At 39.1% G+C, this 18,149-nt stretch overlaps 1 long non-coding RNA gene across 2 annotated transcripts in view; it reads right to left on the minus strand.

Moving 5' to 3' along the window:
- Positions 1-18,149, minus strand: part of LOC148057455 (uncharacterized) — a 142,705-nt gene that overhangs the window by 122,592 nt on the left and 1,964 nt on the right. The window lies entirely within an intron of this gene.

Below are 18,149 nucleotides of genomic sequence, written 5' to 3' on the forward strand. Positions count from 1 at the left end.
AGCCAAAAGCAATGAAGCATTACAATTCTCTGCCCATTCTATTAATAGACTTGCAACTGAAGCAGAAGAAATTCAAGGACTTTTCTTTCCTGACACATTTTATAATATCTCTAAGCAACATAGCGCAAATCAAGGTACAAAGCTTACATGTCTTTTCTGATGAACTAGGGCATTTGTTTAAGAAGCTGAAAATTAATTACACGTATTTCCTAATTCCTTTGGTAATGTCTAAGTGTAACATGGTCTCAAGCATCGCAGCACTTTCATAGGGCACTAAGTATCCCATTCAGTATTCAGTGCCAGAAAAAACATTGCAACAGTTATTTTCTGCAAAGCTAATGTGGTCATGTTCACATCTCAGTGAAGGGATTTTCTTCTGCAAGAACAAGTAGCGTCAAATGTTAAGGTATGGATATGATCTCAGAATATAGCCTGAGAAAACAGAAAAAATGGTGGTTCACCAACAGAAAGTCTAGTGGAACAAACTCCTTGGTTTTGTTAGACATCCTTTCTTAGACATCGTAAGGTCTGTATTTCCTATCCATATGTTAGATACATTTATCCATGCTTCTGACACTGATTATGACTTTTTATATTAAAGTATTTTCTGTGATATGCGGAAGTTTCATCCAGGACCTCATCTTGTATAGAACTGAAAATAGCCCTGACACGTTCTCGTCTGTTTTGCTTTTTGCCAGATCTATTTTTCCCAAGACTGAAGACAGTATCTGCACTTGCTCACAGAAATTGAGCAAACAGGTATGCTTTTATGTGGCAGTCAGATTTAGGAGTTTGTTCCAGTTCTCCTTCTAGCTAGACATGTCTTAGTTACAGACAGATTTTGGGGCAACACTTTGGATGACTCCAGAGATTCTTTTTGGCTTTCAGTATCGCAAAGGTTTGAAAAACTGTGTTGTTTTGTTAATGACGTTACAGATAAAATGCCAGATGAACACCCAGTTTTGCAACTGGAGTAAGTAAATGCATTTTTATTTAGGCCAGGGTGATCCACGTTTTGGTGAAAATACTGATTTTAGCAATTTGAATGAAACTTGTAGGAATGAATACAATTGCTGGAGGAAATAACGTGGAGAAGGTATCAAGAGACCAGTTTATAAGCATGTTTAAATCCCAACTAATATTTCAATATCTCTGTAAATATTTCTTCTTAACAATGAGCCATATTAATTACACAACAAAGCAGTCCTCCCACAGTGCTACTTAATATATGACAAGCTGACATTTAATTGAATTCAAATCAAGACTTTCTTTCTTGATGGTATCCTTTTATACATTAATTTGTTTTCCTTAAGCATCTAGGAAAAAGTAAACCTTTAAGATAAATGAAGTTCTGCAACGTCTCGAGAAAGTGTCTGAATCAAATCTCAAATCCTAGTCACAGCAACATCATTACAGTGATGGCATAGACAGGTTTGTACATTGGTTTTTTTCACTTTGGAAAATGATCCCTCCACTTTGTATCAGAAAAGAAAGAACAAAGTATGTTAATATATATTTTCTTGTCTTAAACAGCAACTACAAACAAATACTTTAACTTGGATCTCTGTTTTCAGTTAAGCAAATTTACCTCTGTCAGTAAATTGAAGATATTACACAGTATACTACCAGTTCACTTGCAGTTAAGGACCCTTGTCAGCTAGAGTCAGTCTTTAAACAAAAATCTGGCCTTGGCTACACAATTCTCTCTTCTTGACCATACTTTAGGAACTTGACAGTGACACTATATGGATGCAACTGAAGACAAAATTTAACCCCAAAGAGATAGGATGAGTTTATGGGAGTTAACTCCTATTAAAATTAATGAATGTTGTGTGGCTAAATCCTCAGGTCAGGTTTGAAGAGTTCAATCACAATGCAAGTACCTACGTGATGGGAAAGTAGCAATCTTTCTTACCCTCCATTAAATCAGAGAAAGGTCACGGCCTCTGTATGTTATTAGTATTTGGGCAAACAGGCCTACTGAAACCTACCTCTTCACACACCAACTATTCCTTCTTTCAGCTGCACATTCCCATTTCAGCTTGCTTTCAGCAAGCACAGCTGCCAAGACTCCTGCTCCTGTCTCAATAGTTAGAGATATAATAGTGAGATAGTACCAAATGTCAAATCTCTGGAATGGCTGGGACAGAACAAATGAAATGTGCAAAGTAAGGCTGAGCAAGATTGTCAATGTCTTCTAATGTCTGAGTCACAGTTGAGAATATAAAATGAATAAAGAAGGAAATTAAAAAATAAAAAAAAGAAACAAGAAAAAAATACAGCTAAGTAAGTAGGAAAGGAGGGGGGAAGCTAAAGACCCATCTCAGTGAACTGTATTCAGGCCGACTGACACTTTCTTACTTTTTACAGAAGGTAACTGGTCTGATTGAGAAGCAAATAATAAATAGTGGCAGAAAACTCCAGAACCCCACCCAGAGCAGAAAACAGCCACCCCTGGAAGGGCAAAATAAGACAGAAAATGTCTTTGAGTACCACAAGCCTGGATTAATCATCACCTGAACGTGGTGAATGCTAGGAGAGTTCTGGTGACAAATGGGGATCACTGGCAAATGCTATTGGACATTAGATTAAATAACAGAATTACAGAACAGTTGAGGATGGAAGGGACCTCTGGAGGTCATCTTGTCCAACATCCCTGTTCAAGCAGGGCCACCCATAGGACTATGTCCAGACAGCAAATGACAGTAAATAACATAATAAAGAGCAAAGAGACTGGAAAGTTGAAGTAAAAGTGTCATTTCTTTAGGCAGATTTTAAGCTGCAATCTCAATATGCTAATTTACCAGACTACATTTATTTCTTAGCAGGCTATTCTCTGAAGGTCCTCTCTCATTTTACTCATTTTGGACCTCATCAGATATAAGCAATGTTCTTTACAAGACTTTGAGTTGCACAAATATTTACAAGTCCATTGAATTTTAAGGGGCTCAGCATTTAAAACTCTCCACCCCTTAGAACTAAGCCAAGTTATCCACATCACAAACAAGTTCTCTCTCCTGCCTCACCCTGCTTTCACCCCACTTTTCTTTTAGTAGTGTTTCCATCATGTCTCTCTCCTGGAAAATTAGTAGAAGTGACTATACAAAGACAAGTATTGTGTTAAATATAAAATCTTTCCTATACCAGCTGTGGAAGGACAGACATTTTCCCCCTCGTTATTTCATGCGTATATAAGAGCTCAGAGAGCTCAAAGGTAGTAATTTCTTTTGGGGGCTGATTTTTTTAAAAAAAGAATGTTTAATTCTCAGCCTAATGACTATCCCTAAATGAAGAATTACATTAAAAGGTAACAATTTTAAAGGACAGTTTAGTATCAGAGAAATATTTATTTGCTAATCCTGACAGAGGAAGAAATGATTCTTTCTCTTTTAAAAATTTTGTTTCTCTCACTCTTTTTCTCCCTCTAGTACGTATAAACAATTCTGCTCAAAGTTTTTCTCATACTTAGACGCGATGGCAGGTTCTGGACACAACAGTATCTCTGTCCTTCTATATCTTTATCTCTTTTTTTTTTTTTTAACCCCTGGAAAAGCTTACTCACATCACACTCATAAGCACTGTGCTTTGTGCACAGAGGACAGACTATCTGGGCAGCACTACTTACTCTCTTACTTTTCACGTGAAACAGCCATACCTTTGTGAAGGAGAACATGCCATAGAACATAGGTCTTCCTTTTTGATTTTTATTTGATCTTGCACAATTGAGTATAAGGAATAATTATTTTCCCCTTCACCAGGCCCTTCAGTAAGAATTTAGGAATCAAAGTACAAAGGAGGCCAACCTAACTGAGTCTGATTCAGTATTTTCAGAATTTTCAGAAAAAGGCAAACACTATACTATATGAACAATAAAAATTTGCAGTTTGCAGATGACACCAAATTGAGTGGGGAAGTAGACACTCTGGAAGGGAGAGCCACCCTGCAGGAAGATCTGGATAGGCTGGAAGAGGGGGCTAACAAGAACCTTATGAAGTTTAACAAGGACAAGTGTAAGGTCTTGCACCTGGGAAAACGTAATCCAGGAGTGCAGCTCAGACGGGCATCCCCCTGGCTAGAGAGCAGCTCTGTGGAAAGGGACCTGGGGGTCCTGGTGGACAGGAAGCTCAATATGAGCGAACAGTGTGCTGCTGCGGCCAAGAAGGCCAATAGGATGCTGGGTTGCATCCAAAAGGGCATCACCAGCAGAGATAAAGAAGTCATTATCCCACTCTACTCAGCGCTTGTCAGGCCACACCTGGAATACTGTGTACAGTTCTGGTCCCCGTTATACAAAAAAGATGTGGACAGGCTGGAGGGGGACCAGAGAAGGGCCACCAAGATGATCAAGGGTCTGGGAAGCCTGCCATATGAGAATAGGCTGAGAGAACGGGGCTTGTTCAGCCTTGAGAAAAGGAGGCTTAGAGGTGATCTCATCACCATGTACCAGCACTTAAAGGGGAGCTACAAAGAAGGTGGAGACTCCCTTTTTACAAGGAGTCACATGGTGACGACAAGGGGTAACGGGCACAAGTTACTCCCAGGGAGATTCCGATTGGACACGAGAGGAAAAATTTTCACAATGAGAACAGTCAACCATTAGAATAATCTCCCCAGGGAAGTGGTTGACTCCGCTATACTGGACACGTTTAAGACTCAGTTGGACATGGTGCTGAGCCATCTTGTCTAGACTGCCCAAATTCTTGCCTAGAAAGGTTGGACCAGATGATCCTTGAGGTCCCTTCCAACCTGGTATTCTATGATTCTGTGATATGATTCTATGAAAGTACTCTGACCATTTGCATTGTCCAGGTATTGTGCCTTTTAGCCTGAGCCCTGAATATTTGGAAACAATTCTGCACCAACTTGTATCTGCCCGATCATATTGGCCAAAATTATATCACTGCACCTTTCAGTGCTAATAAAACTAATGAAATGTACAAAGAATTTAGACTTCATAATTTTTCAAAGAAATAGTGGTGTGAGATTTAATGTGTCGATAACATTTGGACTGGTTTTGCTTATCTAACCTATGAAAAGGTAATTCTGCAAAAGCTACAGCAGACATGCTTGTACAGCATGTCATGGGAAACAGTGCAAAATGCTTTATTCATTAGATCCTATTAGAACAAATGCCTTATTTAAAGCATTGATGTCTCAGAAGGGTTTACAGTAACTGTTACTGAAAAATAACTTTCCCTTCCATCAAAAGAACTAAGAATTGAGAAACGTAAATAAAAGCTTCTGCTTTCTCTGAGGGGAGTATGATAGCATGCATTTAACCACCCTCCAAAGTTTCCTGAAATAGTGTAAAAAGATAGAGTACTCTGCACTAGTACAGCAAACCACTTTAAAGAATTTGATACATTTTTCAATTATATCAGCCATGGTAGTTAAAGCTGTACACCAAATTCAACAGAACTGCAGTTGATGAAGAACTGAAGAGAAAGAGCAGAGGAAAGCACCTAAATGATTCTATGATTCTGTCTCTAACTCACATAGGTTTTGCTTGTCCGATATTAGTATTTGCTGTAGGTGGGCCTGATGATCACATTTTTAGCAGCTCCACTGAGGATCACTGGAAGTTACACAGCCTGGGTATACCCATCGAATGGCAATGGGTAGCACAAAGCATAAAACTGTCACTGTACTTTTTTGCATGAACCAGGGAAGCCTGGAAGACCTATCACTTAGAGTTGCATTTGGCACTGGTAGAAAACTGGAAAAAGTATTCCTGGTATTTCATTAAGAACATCCTGTGTGGGATTCCTGCTGGCTTTTTACAACCTGTCTCCAGGTCTAGGCAAATCCAAAGACAGCTTATCAACAAAACTTGTTCTCTTACTTTCCCTTTTATTCAGTTACAAAGCAAACATTTTCCTGAAAGCCCTTCTCAACTGTTATATTGTGTCTTTTTTGGGTTTTTTTTTTTGTTTTTTTGTTTTTTTTAAGTCTTTGTAATTCTTCTTACAACTGATGTTAAAAAACACTGGATCATGATTTGTTGTCCCTTATTCTCAGGGATCTGTATCATAAGGAGTCTTTTACGAAGAGTTTTGTGTGCCTTCCACCATTTTATTGCCAGCCATGAATGTGTACGTAAGTGCCACTATACACCTCAGTTCTATTGGCGGCACATGTTTCATTTCTTCCCCCATTCTTCACATACTACAGTGAAGGAGTGTGAGACCTCTCTTCAGTTCCACATTTCTCCAACCTTTTCCTTTGCATTTCTCCATATCCTAACTCGAGGCTGCATGCAGCTCCTTATTTCCCACATTTACATTGCTTGTTTTCCTCCTCACTCTATTCTTTCTCATAAAGAGAGGATAATTTAAGTGTCAACCCGTTAACTCTTACTGGCAGGAGGCAACTATAAGAAATAGATAAAGAAACAGATATTGTCATAACAGAGATCATTAACGGGGACCTTCAACCAATTATTTCACCTACAGACAAAATGCTCAAAACCATGGTTCTGCTAAACAGATCAGAGAGACTGTTTTTTTTCATTTCACTCCTTGCTGCTGTGATTTCTCTCATGAGTAGGTTGCTATCACGTAATACCGTAAGAACTTTTAAATTTGATTTTTTATTTTTATCTTGGTATTAATCCCACTTCTGATACATGTTTTTCTGATACCTACAGACAGAAGAACATACCACAGCCTCTTGAAAGTATACATGACTATATTGGAGACTATAAGATTGGTCTCTCAGCAGAGCTCCTCCTAGTGGAGAAGAAATATGTGCTTCCAGTTGTCCTGCCAGCTCAGATATATCATCTTCCTGAAACAGCACAAACAGTTAAACTGACAGAAGCTTTGCATTCAGTAAAGCTACACTGACATCAAGAGTTTTGAAGGCACAGTTGCGTTAAGTAGAGCATATGCTTTCTTTCCCCACAGCTCTGTCATCTTGGCAGAACTTAACAATAGAGATCAGTTCTACTGACAGTGGTAGACAAGCACCAAGACTCCCTGCTACAGCTATAGCTTGCCCACACATCACTAGTAGCAGCTCTTCCAGCAAAGGCAGCAGAAGGATAGTTGTATCTTACCCACTGCTAAGCCTACTGTTTTAGTTCAAACTCACAATCATCTATGGCTTAAGTTTAGACACTGAAAAGACAACTTGAAATGGCCAGGCACAACCTTTTGCCCCTTCTGTGAGGCAGGTAATAATTTTCAGAAGTGAGGCAGGCCAGACAATGGGGAACCATAACATCTCTAACTCTTGCAGCAAGATTTACTGGAGCATGGTCTGTATTTCTGGCAGCCTCAGTCAGAACAGGTAAACTCAAAATATTTGTACCATGACATTCTAAAATATCTTAACATGCAGGGCTGCTGAGTTGTCGTTCCATCTTTTCACTCACCTCACTAATAAAGGATGTCTTCATATCTCACAAAGAGAAAGAGTTCTTGAGAGATTTCAGAAATGAGCTTAAAAAATACAGTGCTTGTGAAAATACAGTTTATGTATTGGTTGAAATAAAGATTATTAATCACTATTGTGACTCCTATATATTGCAAACCAATCATTATGTTTCACCTCAGATACAGTTTTAAAAGGTTGTTATAGGCCTCCCTATCTCTGTTTGGAATAAATTTCACAGTAAACATATGGAACACACATCCATGGAAATATATAAGTATAGACAGAAATTTCAGTTCCATAAAGCTTACAGTAGAATAAAGAATTAAGATACCATAAAATAATGATTTATGACAAATCTAAAGAAAAGTGCATACGCATATGCAATCATGAAAGACCTACCTCTTGGACTAGCCCAGGAACTAGTTTCCCAATTAAAGAATAAAATCATTCATTAAGACAGGGAAGAAAAGCAATTGTTGACAGTCAACAGGGAAATCAAATTAGACCAACTCATTATTTAAATGTTTTGATTTAAAGGCAGAGCTGTTAATGAGCTACCAAGAGCTATAATTATCTACGTGTCCAATTTCAGCAACAAAATGAAAATCCTGCAATAGATTAGAAAGAAAAAAAAGAAAAACAAACCATGCAAAAACTTTAAATATCAGAATATTGGCGTTTGCTCAGCTGTTGGAGGGTTGGCTTTTTGGGGTAGAAGGTTTGTTTTGTTGTTTTGCTATTGTTGATTTACTAGCTGTACAACAAAAGAAAAGGATTTTAAAAAGTTAAGAGGCAGTTCTCCAGAAATAAGATATTAGGGTCAGCCCTGCTATGTCTAGCCATATATGATGGTGAGGGCAATTTTGTACAGCTTTTTAGGGAGCTAGTGGGAAAATTTCTTGCATAGCTCACGTGTAGATTGAATGGAATGGCAGAGAGAACCAGAGACAATTTCAAGATTACAAGGGTGCACTGTGTCCCAAAAGGGATATCTAGCTACTAGCTCAAGTATCTTGCTGCACGCAAGGATGAGGAGTAAAATGTATCTCTGACAGAGACATAGTAGTGATATGCTCATTAACCTGCCTATACTTTTTGTAAATTCATTCTCTCTTATTGTAAGCAACCAAAATGGTACAATCTAATTGTCAGAAAGACAAGATTTTGTGAGCTAATTGCAAGTAGTGTGGTTGGAGATCTAACTATTAAAAGAGCAAATAATTGAATGAGAGCAAATAAAACAGAAGCCCAAGAGACTAAATTAACAGTTTCAAAGGTATATCTCAACATGGCACTGGTAATAGCTAATATACCTATGTCATTATAACACTGTAAATTTAGATCATGTGACACCAATTATTAGGTGCTGATAGTAGTACATTGCTGCACTCTCTGCAGCAATACTAGTGCTGTGCCTTGCTCTGCACAGTCCAGTGCATTTGAACTTAGTATTTCTCATCTCCAGTTTATTTTGTCATGCTCCGGTACCCATAACCGGTGTCCAAAACAGCAGCAATAATACTGGTACTTGCTTTGTCTCTCTGCTGGGGAGGGGAAAAAGTTGGAAGCAGACTGCATTTTAGCCCAACACTGCCTGTGGTGCTCCTTACCCTCAGGAAAATGCCAGGACAGAGCTCCTGTGGATCTCAGAAGAGTGACAGACAAAGAGAAGGTTGTCTGAAGGTAGCAGTACTCAATAGCACAATGAAATCCAAGCCTGCTCAGTGTTGGCTTTGCTATAGCCTCTTCCAGGGAACAATGTTTGACCCAAGCAGAGGCTCTGACCCCCTAGCCATTACCAGATGAGTATTAAGAAGGGCAGAAAAAGATACTCTTGCCCTCAACAGCAGTATTATGAAATCCCTCAGATGCCCTGTCAAAAAAGTTTAATAGCATTGCAGTACAGGTGATACTGTAATAATTTACTTTTTGTTAGCAGTAACTCAAAAGACTCAAAGGATCTGAACTCTCACCCGAGGAAACCATATCCCAAAGCAACAGGCTAATATACCATTAAATCTTTTGGCCTTTTCTCCAGTGAACCTTTCTCCTTAGGGATGAACTGTTTGATACAGCCGTTCAAAAGTATATTCTGTAAGATTAGGGAGGAAGAAAGAATTTCACACAAAAAGTTTGCTTAAAGCAACTAGACCTACATTGCCCATAAACCAAATTAAGTTAGAGAGCATGCTTGTAGATCAGCTGCAGAGCTGTAGTGACATTTTAACAAAGATATAGACACAACTTCTTTTACTATTCTTTTGGAGCAAGAGGAAGACAGATGAAGGCAAAAGAACAGGCTCAAACACACCCCACAACTAGTCAGCCTGATTATTAAATCTCAGCATATTTGGAAAGATTGTTGAACAACTAAGTTGTTCTCAGGGAAACTAACTTATAAAGCAGTCATTCATTATGAGCCTGTCCACTCGTTGCTGCTGAAGTTAAACCATCTGGCTGGGACGATTTTTTTTTTTCCTAAAGTTGAAAGAAATTTCCCTTATGCACTTTGGTTATGAAATAGTCATTTATTACCAGGCCATTGTCCGTCTGTCACAATTATTATCAAATCCTCATCTGAGACATATAATTGTATTGTATGTTAGTGCAAGACCATGTGGGACCCATGCTGAAGAAAATGGCTTTCCTCTCCCTTAAATTATTAAGCCTATGATAATAAAATTGTATAAAATGCATTATTACGGTAGTGAAAATGTTGTTTCACCAAGTAATAAACATTGTGTTATATTTATGAAAATGAATATTTTCTCTCTGTTCTTTCTAACTGGGAAACACTTTTTTATGGCTTCTAATATAAAAAATGCAGTCCTTTATTAGATTCTATATGCAAGCAAAATTCATAGGAAAGTAAAATACTCAGATCTTGATCCTGCTGAAAAACTAGGAGCTCTATTATTGACTTTAATACAATCAACAGAGTCTAGAAATTAATATAAAAAGCAAGTGTGGGATTCTTATGCTTGCTCTGAACTCTTTATGACAGGTGAAAGGGCTGATGCCTATCAAAACACCTAAAATACAGTAAAGTGCAAGCATGTCCAAAAAGAACCTCATAAGCATCCTCCTGAAAATTCTATATGCATCAAAAGATATTTCCTAATACAAGATAATTCTTAAGTCTTCCCTTGTGGTGCAGTCCTGCTCCCTTGGAATTACTTCTGTTTCTTGCAAATTCTCTGCACGCTCTTGATCTTGCAGTACTGTTGGGCATGTCTCACTATGTCTCTCTCCCATTGGACATATGAGTGGGTAGTGCCATGAGTAGTGCTGGAGTCTCCTCAATCCCAGAAACAGGTTTTGCTTGCTAATGGGAAGGATTACAGATAGCAAAGTTTTTCTTAAGTTACAAATTCCGGACAAGCCCTTTCAGAAAACTTCACGCTAGTTCAAATTGGATTTTTCACCAGCAAATTTAACATTGACATGAACGTGATAAATGGAGCTGGTCACACAGGAAAAAACGCTGTTTCACTGAAGCTGAAACATTCTGACACATCAGTTTTGACAAAGTTTGTGTCATAAGGAAGCAGAAAAGATTAATCATTGAATTCTTAAGCACAGGTGCAATAACCTGGTTTGAGGATCTCGCTTTGTGTTCCCTCTATGACTGATTAACAGTCATCTGAAATAAGAAACTCTGCTCAGTAGGAAATTAACTACTGCATCAGAATCCTCTATACATTATTGTAAGTGGAAGACTATGCCCCAGGCACTCTCCTTTGACAAGGGCTTTCTTTATACTTTTTTTTTTTTAGAGTTACTGTTTTTTATTAACTTTGTATGAAACCTGACACAACTGGCCCTCCATCCCATCTGAAGTCCCGAAACACTTCTATGTGTGAAGGTTTAATAATAGCACTTCACCCATAAGCTCAGTTTAGTTCTCAGTTATTTGTGAAACTATGGTAATACATTCAAACACCACTAGCACACCAGCTGAGCAACTGAACCACTGTCTGGCTTCACCCATTTTCCTCAGTTCAAAAGGGCATGATTTCTTCTGAAAATCAGAAATTGCCAGCACTGTTTGCAAACCACAGACTTTTTTATATATACATATAGCCTTCAGCATAAAATCACCAAAAAGCAGTGAGAACTTAAAGCTCACGCTGTTTCTTAAAAGATGCTACTAGAATTGGAGCTCACACCATCTTTTTTGAGCTGCCTAAGAATTAAGCATCTTGGCATTGCTCTAGACTTCTCTGATGTCAATGAAAGAAGTTTGTTACATCATACAAAATATAATTTCACCCATTCTAAGACAATGATGATACATCCAACATTTTTTATTCACCGTACTTATCTCTGTTCCTGTTACCTGTATTGGAAGCCTAAACAATTAATGTAAAATAGATACTGAACTTTTATACACCTGAAAATCAATAAGAGGAGCTCTATTGTCCCATTCCAATTGTGTTGCCTAATTTTAAAGAAAATTTTCTTCATGGGATGTTAATCTAATTTCCAGTTGTGTATTACTAACTTTCTCACTGCAAATGTATCTACATGAACACAGCAATTCAAATCATGACTACTTCTGAATCAAAGTTTCTGATAATTCCCATTTACTAGGCTTTGGTTCACTCCAGGGATAGCTTTAAGCCAGAAAGTGTTTGAGGAGTGCATTTAATGCCACTAATGGAACCAGTCTAGAACTAGTCTAAAGCCTGAAAAAGTAAAATCAAAGAAAGCGTTTGAAATGTGTATAGCATGCATGTCAGATCCTCAGCATCAGCATCATATTTTGCACTCTACAGTAGACAGCTACAACATAGACATCAGTTTCTCAGCATCAGCATTTGTGCTAAAAATCTACTTCTGCTTGTCCAAACTGTTTGCTGCTGTAGTCATAGTCAGAGACTTGCAGGACACAAAAGCTCTTTTCATTTCCAGATCATGTTTGTGCCCTGCTTGCACCCTGGTATTTATAAAGAAATGTTAGCATATGTTAAAAGGATGATACAATGTGGTCTGGGCTGGTCACAGAATATGTAGAGTATCCCCTGATCAACGAAAAACTCAGCTGATGTTGTAGCACGTCTGCTATTCAGTTTGGATAGTCATGTGCGGGCCTCACTTTTTCATACTATCACTTCCACAAACAAGTGATATAAAATATACGTTATGAAACAATGTGTTTGATTTACAGAAACAAAAATACATGGATTCATATGAAGTACTCACTTGCACACAAAAAAGTGATTTCCATAGGGTTGTTGACAGAAAACCAAATGCAGGCAAATTGTGAACATCATTTCAACGTACGGTGATGCCCATAGCATGTATTTCCCACTTGCCTCATTCTAGAACACAGTGTAGCATTTTCAGTTTCTGGTACACTTTGATGCTCTTGCTCACAGAGTGTCTAATTCAGTGAGATGATGAGCACCACCTGGCAGAGCAGTCACAGCTGCTACCGATTCCTCTAAGAAGGGCTGTGGCTCAGCTACTTCGAGGAGAAAGCTCACCCAGTGTACAGCCCAGGTGCGCTGTGCCAAGTTTCAACAGGAGTGGCAGAGACCTACTGTGTAACTTTCTAATGCCACCACTTGCCTCACACTGAGAGAAAACTGCACACAAGGTTAACTCAGGCTGAGCACAAATATTAGAAGTGATATTGCTGAATTACCTTCCAACATTGGTCATGTCTCTAAGTCTAGTCTCAGGCCATGGCATCAAAAAATAGTATTTCTTGCATTCCCACTTCCAGTTTTAAATTGGAGTGGGAAAACAAGGCAGCTTCTATGCACTTTACTGAATGTAACATGAGGAGAATTTGAACTTTTAAAATGTGAACTCTTAAAAAACTTTTTAAGTTTAAAACATATACAAATTGCCCCTTTTCCCATCAGTCAAATACAACACAGTAGACTTTGTGCATGAATGATACAATGACATTGTTAAGCAGCTCTGATTCACTTTTTTAATCAAGGAAAAAAAGAAGTAAACTAGAATTGCTTTGAAGTATTCTACCTCATCTACCTCATTTTACAGGTTAAATGTTTATTACATTTACAAACGATTTACAGCAGAATTTTTCCCTAAGGTGTTTGCAACTTTGATGTCACTATGAAAGATTAATGTGTGTTTAAGCAAACTGGAATAGCCTAATTTAATTACTTAGGACAATTCTTAAATAATGCTTTAGTGACTGCTCAGCAATTAGATGCATTGCCTTAAGAAAGATAAACTAACATGTGGTGTTGTGGATCTCATTTGACAAGACGACATTTATTTTCATTCTCATGTCATTTGCTTTTAAAAGCTTCAGGTGTACAGTATAGTTAGTTTGAGCAAGATTGGGGGGGGGGGGGGCGGGGGAACCCAGGTGTATATCTGATGTGAGGAATTACCAAAATGAGAGCACAGAATATTGAGACTCTGGGGGGGCTGGAAGATAATGATGGTTCACTGATTTGCATGTGGCCAGACACTGAAATCCCATCAGGGCACTGTGGGGACCTGCAGCAACCTGGGGCTGTGAGCATCAGGGGCTCCACTGGGTTGGGCACAGCAGGGCCTGGCAGCCAGGGCCCAACCCACCACCTCAGCCAGGAGCAGGGCAGCCAGGGGGCACCGGGGCAGCCCCAGTCCTGGGCACTGGGCACCTCTCTGGGGATGGGGCAGGATGAGGCCAGGCCAGGCCAGGCCATGGGCCTGCAGGACAGGAGGCCCATGGCCAGGCAGGGCAGGGCTGCGGGGAGCTGGAGACCACCCCTGCTGTGGTGTCACTGAGGCAGGGGCTGATGGCCCCAGGGGGCTGATATGGGGTCCCGGGCCCTGGGCAGGGTGGGGGGAGCTGCGGGCACTGGGCAGGGATGGGCAGGGATGGTGGTACCCTCGGGGCCAAGACACAGAATTCTGAGACAAACTTTAATAATACAGTGAAAAGCCTATTGATCTTAATATGATGACAGCCAAAGCTAATTATCAATATCTTTCAACTTAGTTCTAATATGGAACAAAACCATAGCTGTGGCCATAAACACTTTGTATGAACACCAAAACCACTAGTGCTGTTTTGTTATTCTGCCAAACAAGGGCTCCTCTGGTAGTTACCAGAAGACAAAATGCAAACTCAGTGCCTGACACTGACTATATTCCTTTTGAATTGTCCCAGCTATTGTGGCTGTAGGGACTGAGCTAAATATGTTCCAGGTACTGTCTTGAGCAATCATCCTCTGTTTACTTGCCCGCTTACTAACCTGCAGGAAAATCCTTGGGTACTGCAGCCAGCATTTAGCCTATACATTGCGCCTGCCACCTTTGCTACGTAACACAGTCTTGGTTACACTTGTAAGAATTTCAGATGCAAAAAGTGAAATTGTTCTCATCTAACTTCCCACACGTACAGTGCAGATGGAAATGGTCAGCCTAGCTGCCCCTTTATACACAGCAGAAAGGAGACGTATTGAGAGGATGTGTTACATGTTCGCTAAACTATTCTGATCATTAAGCAGCCTGTGTTTTGGGCCAAAATCTGCACCGTAAAAAGGACTAGATAAGTATTTCATAAAAATAACATTTTTCCACTGCAAATGACATTTTGCTGCGTTTTGCTCAAGATGCTGAATTACTGCTTTATCACCTACTCAAAGAGCACAAATTGTTAGATTTATTCATCCATCAATGAATGCACATTAATACAACGCTGCTAATAGTTTTCTCTTTGTGAATAGTTTCAACATACTTTCCAATGAAAAACAAAATTAAGCACCATTTAGTATTTCCATTAGATTTTTTTTGCCACATCTATTTATTTATATCTGGAAATTTTACACCTTTTATGTTCAAATATTTTTCAAGTGCTATGTAGAGAACTTTCTGTTCCATCTGAACCCAATTTTGCATGTATTCTTGATTTCAGCTGCACAAAACCTTGCCTATTATTTATTCATGAGGTACTTTTTTTTTTTCAACAGGACATTATATGTAGTCCAGAGAAGGTGTAGCATTCTGTTTTGATTTAATCAAAAGTTGAGGAGTTTGTCAAATCCATATGGTGCAGACAATCTAAAGCCCTAACAATATTAGAATACAAAGGATACCAAAGTGACTAGGAATGGAAACAATCATTTCCCAAGGCATCCGATACATTTGTCAGGCAAAAAGGGTTAAGAGGATCAGAAAGTGATGTTAGCCAATTACTACTATCTTCTGGGACACAAAAACAACTGGAGAAGAGTTACAATATAGTATTAGCTGGTTTGATCTTTTTAAAAAAAGGCATACAGTAAAATTATGTAATTCATGTGCATGTGAAAATCTGATCTGTGCTTTCAGATTTCTTTGCTAGTTCCTTCTCCATTTCCACATCTAATTTATTGAATGCATCTATTATGAAAATTTTAATACATTGAGTGTATCAAAGCTCAGTCTCATCAGCTACTCTTTCAAGTATTCACTATTCAGAAAGACACAGCTGTACTCCACTGGCCTGACATATGCCAAAAAGTCCAGGTGAGCAAGATAAGTAGTGATGTGTTGTTGACAGAAGGTATTAAGTGAAAAATGCAGGGAGGTCATTTAATTTGCAAGAACTCAAAATATACCCAATTTTACCTATGTATTTTCAAGATACTCATCAGAACTCCCTTCTTTGGCAAACCCTTCTACTCCAGCCAAATTCTAGAGAGTGCTGTGAGAAAAAAAAAGCCCTATCAGTACTTCTACCAGATACATCTTCCTTCAGCTTTCAATCTACTAATTCAAGGGGAATATACTCGTCTACTTCCAGAGCAGTGTTAAATGCTGTAACTTCTAAAGCAAAACTAATATCCTGTGTCATTTTGTAAGGGTAAGGAAGGAGGGACTACCAAAACTACAGAAAAAATGCACTGTGATATGGATACACAAATTACATTAACTTAGGGCTGGGCAATTAAAAAAAAAAAAAAAAAAAAAAAAAAGCTTGAGGATTTCCTTTGAATAATTTATCCAGAATTTTTTGGTCTAGAAATACTGATGAAATTGTAAAAGATCCAATTCCTCCTGTAAGATTTCCAGTGTATTTCTCTAAAGAATCTACTTTTTATTTCTGCCTTCTCTAGTAATAAGAAAAGATGAAAATTCCTCTATTTGTCTGATTTTCTTCCTCAACAGAAGTGTGAGGTTTGTAATAAACAGGCAATGGAGAATTTTCACTGTTCCACAGGTATCTACAGGAATATTAACACTGAAGTTGCGTGCTCACAACATGAATCAGCAATTTCTTTAAAAGATATGGAGCCTCTTTTCATTCAAACAGTAGATATTTTGGTATATTCAGATAATTAACAGCTCCAGCATGGGTCATTGTTTTATGCTGACAGTACTTGCTTTCAGTTAGGAACTGTGGGAAAGGCTCAGTCCCAAAGAGCTATGAGTCAGAACAGTCATATCTAATAATGTCATGGTTTAACCCCAGCCAGCAACTAAGCACCAGTCTGTCGCAAGGGCTGGAGTAACCCCAGTGCCCGTCGCCAGGGTTGGAGTAACCACAGTGCCTGTTGGTTTGTTTTCCCTCTCTTCTCCCTGAGGGTGCTGAACAATACCAAGCAGTGTTTGGTAGATACCAACCAGGGCACAGCACAGTGCAGTAAGTTGTGCCTCTTTGGAACAACCACAGAATTTCTTTTTCAAGCAGTCTATCACTTCATCAGGATCCTGTATTTGTTTGGGAGTGAAGTTCCAGACCGCTGGAAGTGAGAAATTCTCTGCGTATCTGCCCATATTCTCCCACATGCCGTGCCACCCATAACCATCCAGCCTCGGGGCAGATCTCTGGGTGATTTTTTAAAATAGTTGTTTAACCCTAAAGAAGACCTGAAACACATTCAGGAGACACAGCAACAGGAACATGCTGGCTTGAACATCCCAAGGACATTCAAAATTCTCGAGAGCTGATGTAACTAGCCTGAAGGAGAAAGGGAAGGTGAAAGAGGGAGGGAAAGCATCCCTCGCTGTCTTCCCCATAGATTGGTTCTCCAAGGAGAAAAGGTGAAGAGTGTGATTATTAATAATTTCTGAGAGATGGTGCCCAAGGTATGGAGATGACAGCAATACCAAGTACAAATACCAGATTAATCTCTTGACCAGTTACATTATCATATCATAAGCCGATGTTACACAGTACACCAAAATTATAATCCTGATCCATCTCCCAGAAGTGATAAACAGCACCACAGGGAATACATACCGCAAGTAAGTATTTACATAATACAACCATGCAGACAAATAAAACAACATTGTGACCAGCGACTATTAAACTAATATAATGAATGCTTATAACAAATTTATTTTAACATACTCTGGTTAGATCTCACACTGGCCACCAAAAAGGACTGTCGTGGTTTAACCCCAGCCAGCAACTAAGCACCACACAGCCGCTTGCTCACCCTCACCCCCGGTGGAGTGGGGAAGAGAATCGGAAGGGTAAAAGTGAGAAAGCTTGTGGGTTGAGATAAGAACAGTTTAATGATTGAAATAAAATATTATAATAAAAAATTACAATGAAAAGGAAAACAACAAAAAGAGAAACAAAACCCATGAAAAGCAAGTGATGCAACCACTCAGAACCTGCCAAGTCCCCAAACAGCAATTGCTGTCCCTGGCCAACTCCCCCCCCGTTTATATACTGAGCATGACGTCATATGGTACGGAATATCCCTTTGGCCAGTTTGGGTCAGCTGTCTTGGCTGTGCTCCCTTTCCAGCTTCTTGTGCACCTCCTCGATGGCAAAGCATGGGAAGCTGAAAAGTCCTTGACTTAGT

Source organism: Nipponia nippon, unplaced genomic scaffold, assembly GCF_047370975.1.
Source record: "Nipponia nippon isolate SJK-2023a ecotype South Korea unplaced genomic scaffold, ASM4737097v1 scaffold_1, whole genome shotgun sequence".
In the NCBI taxonomy this organism is placed as follows: domain Eukaryota; kingdom Metazoa; phylum Chordata; class Aves; order Pelecaniformes; family Threskiornithidae; genus Nipponia; species Nipponia nippon.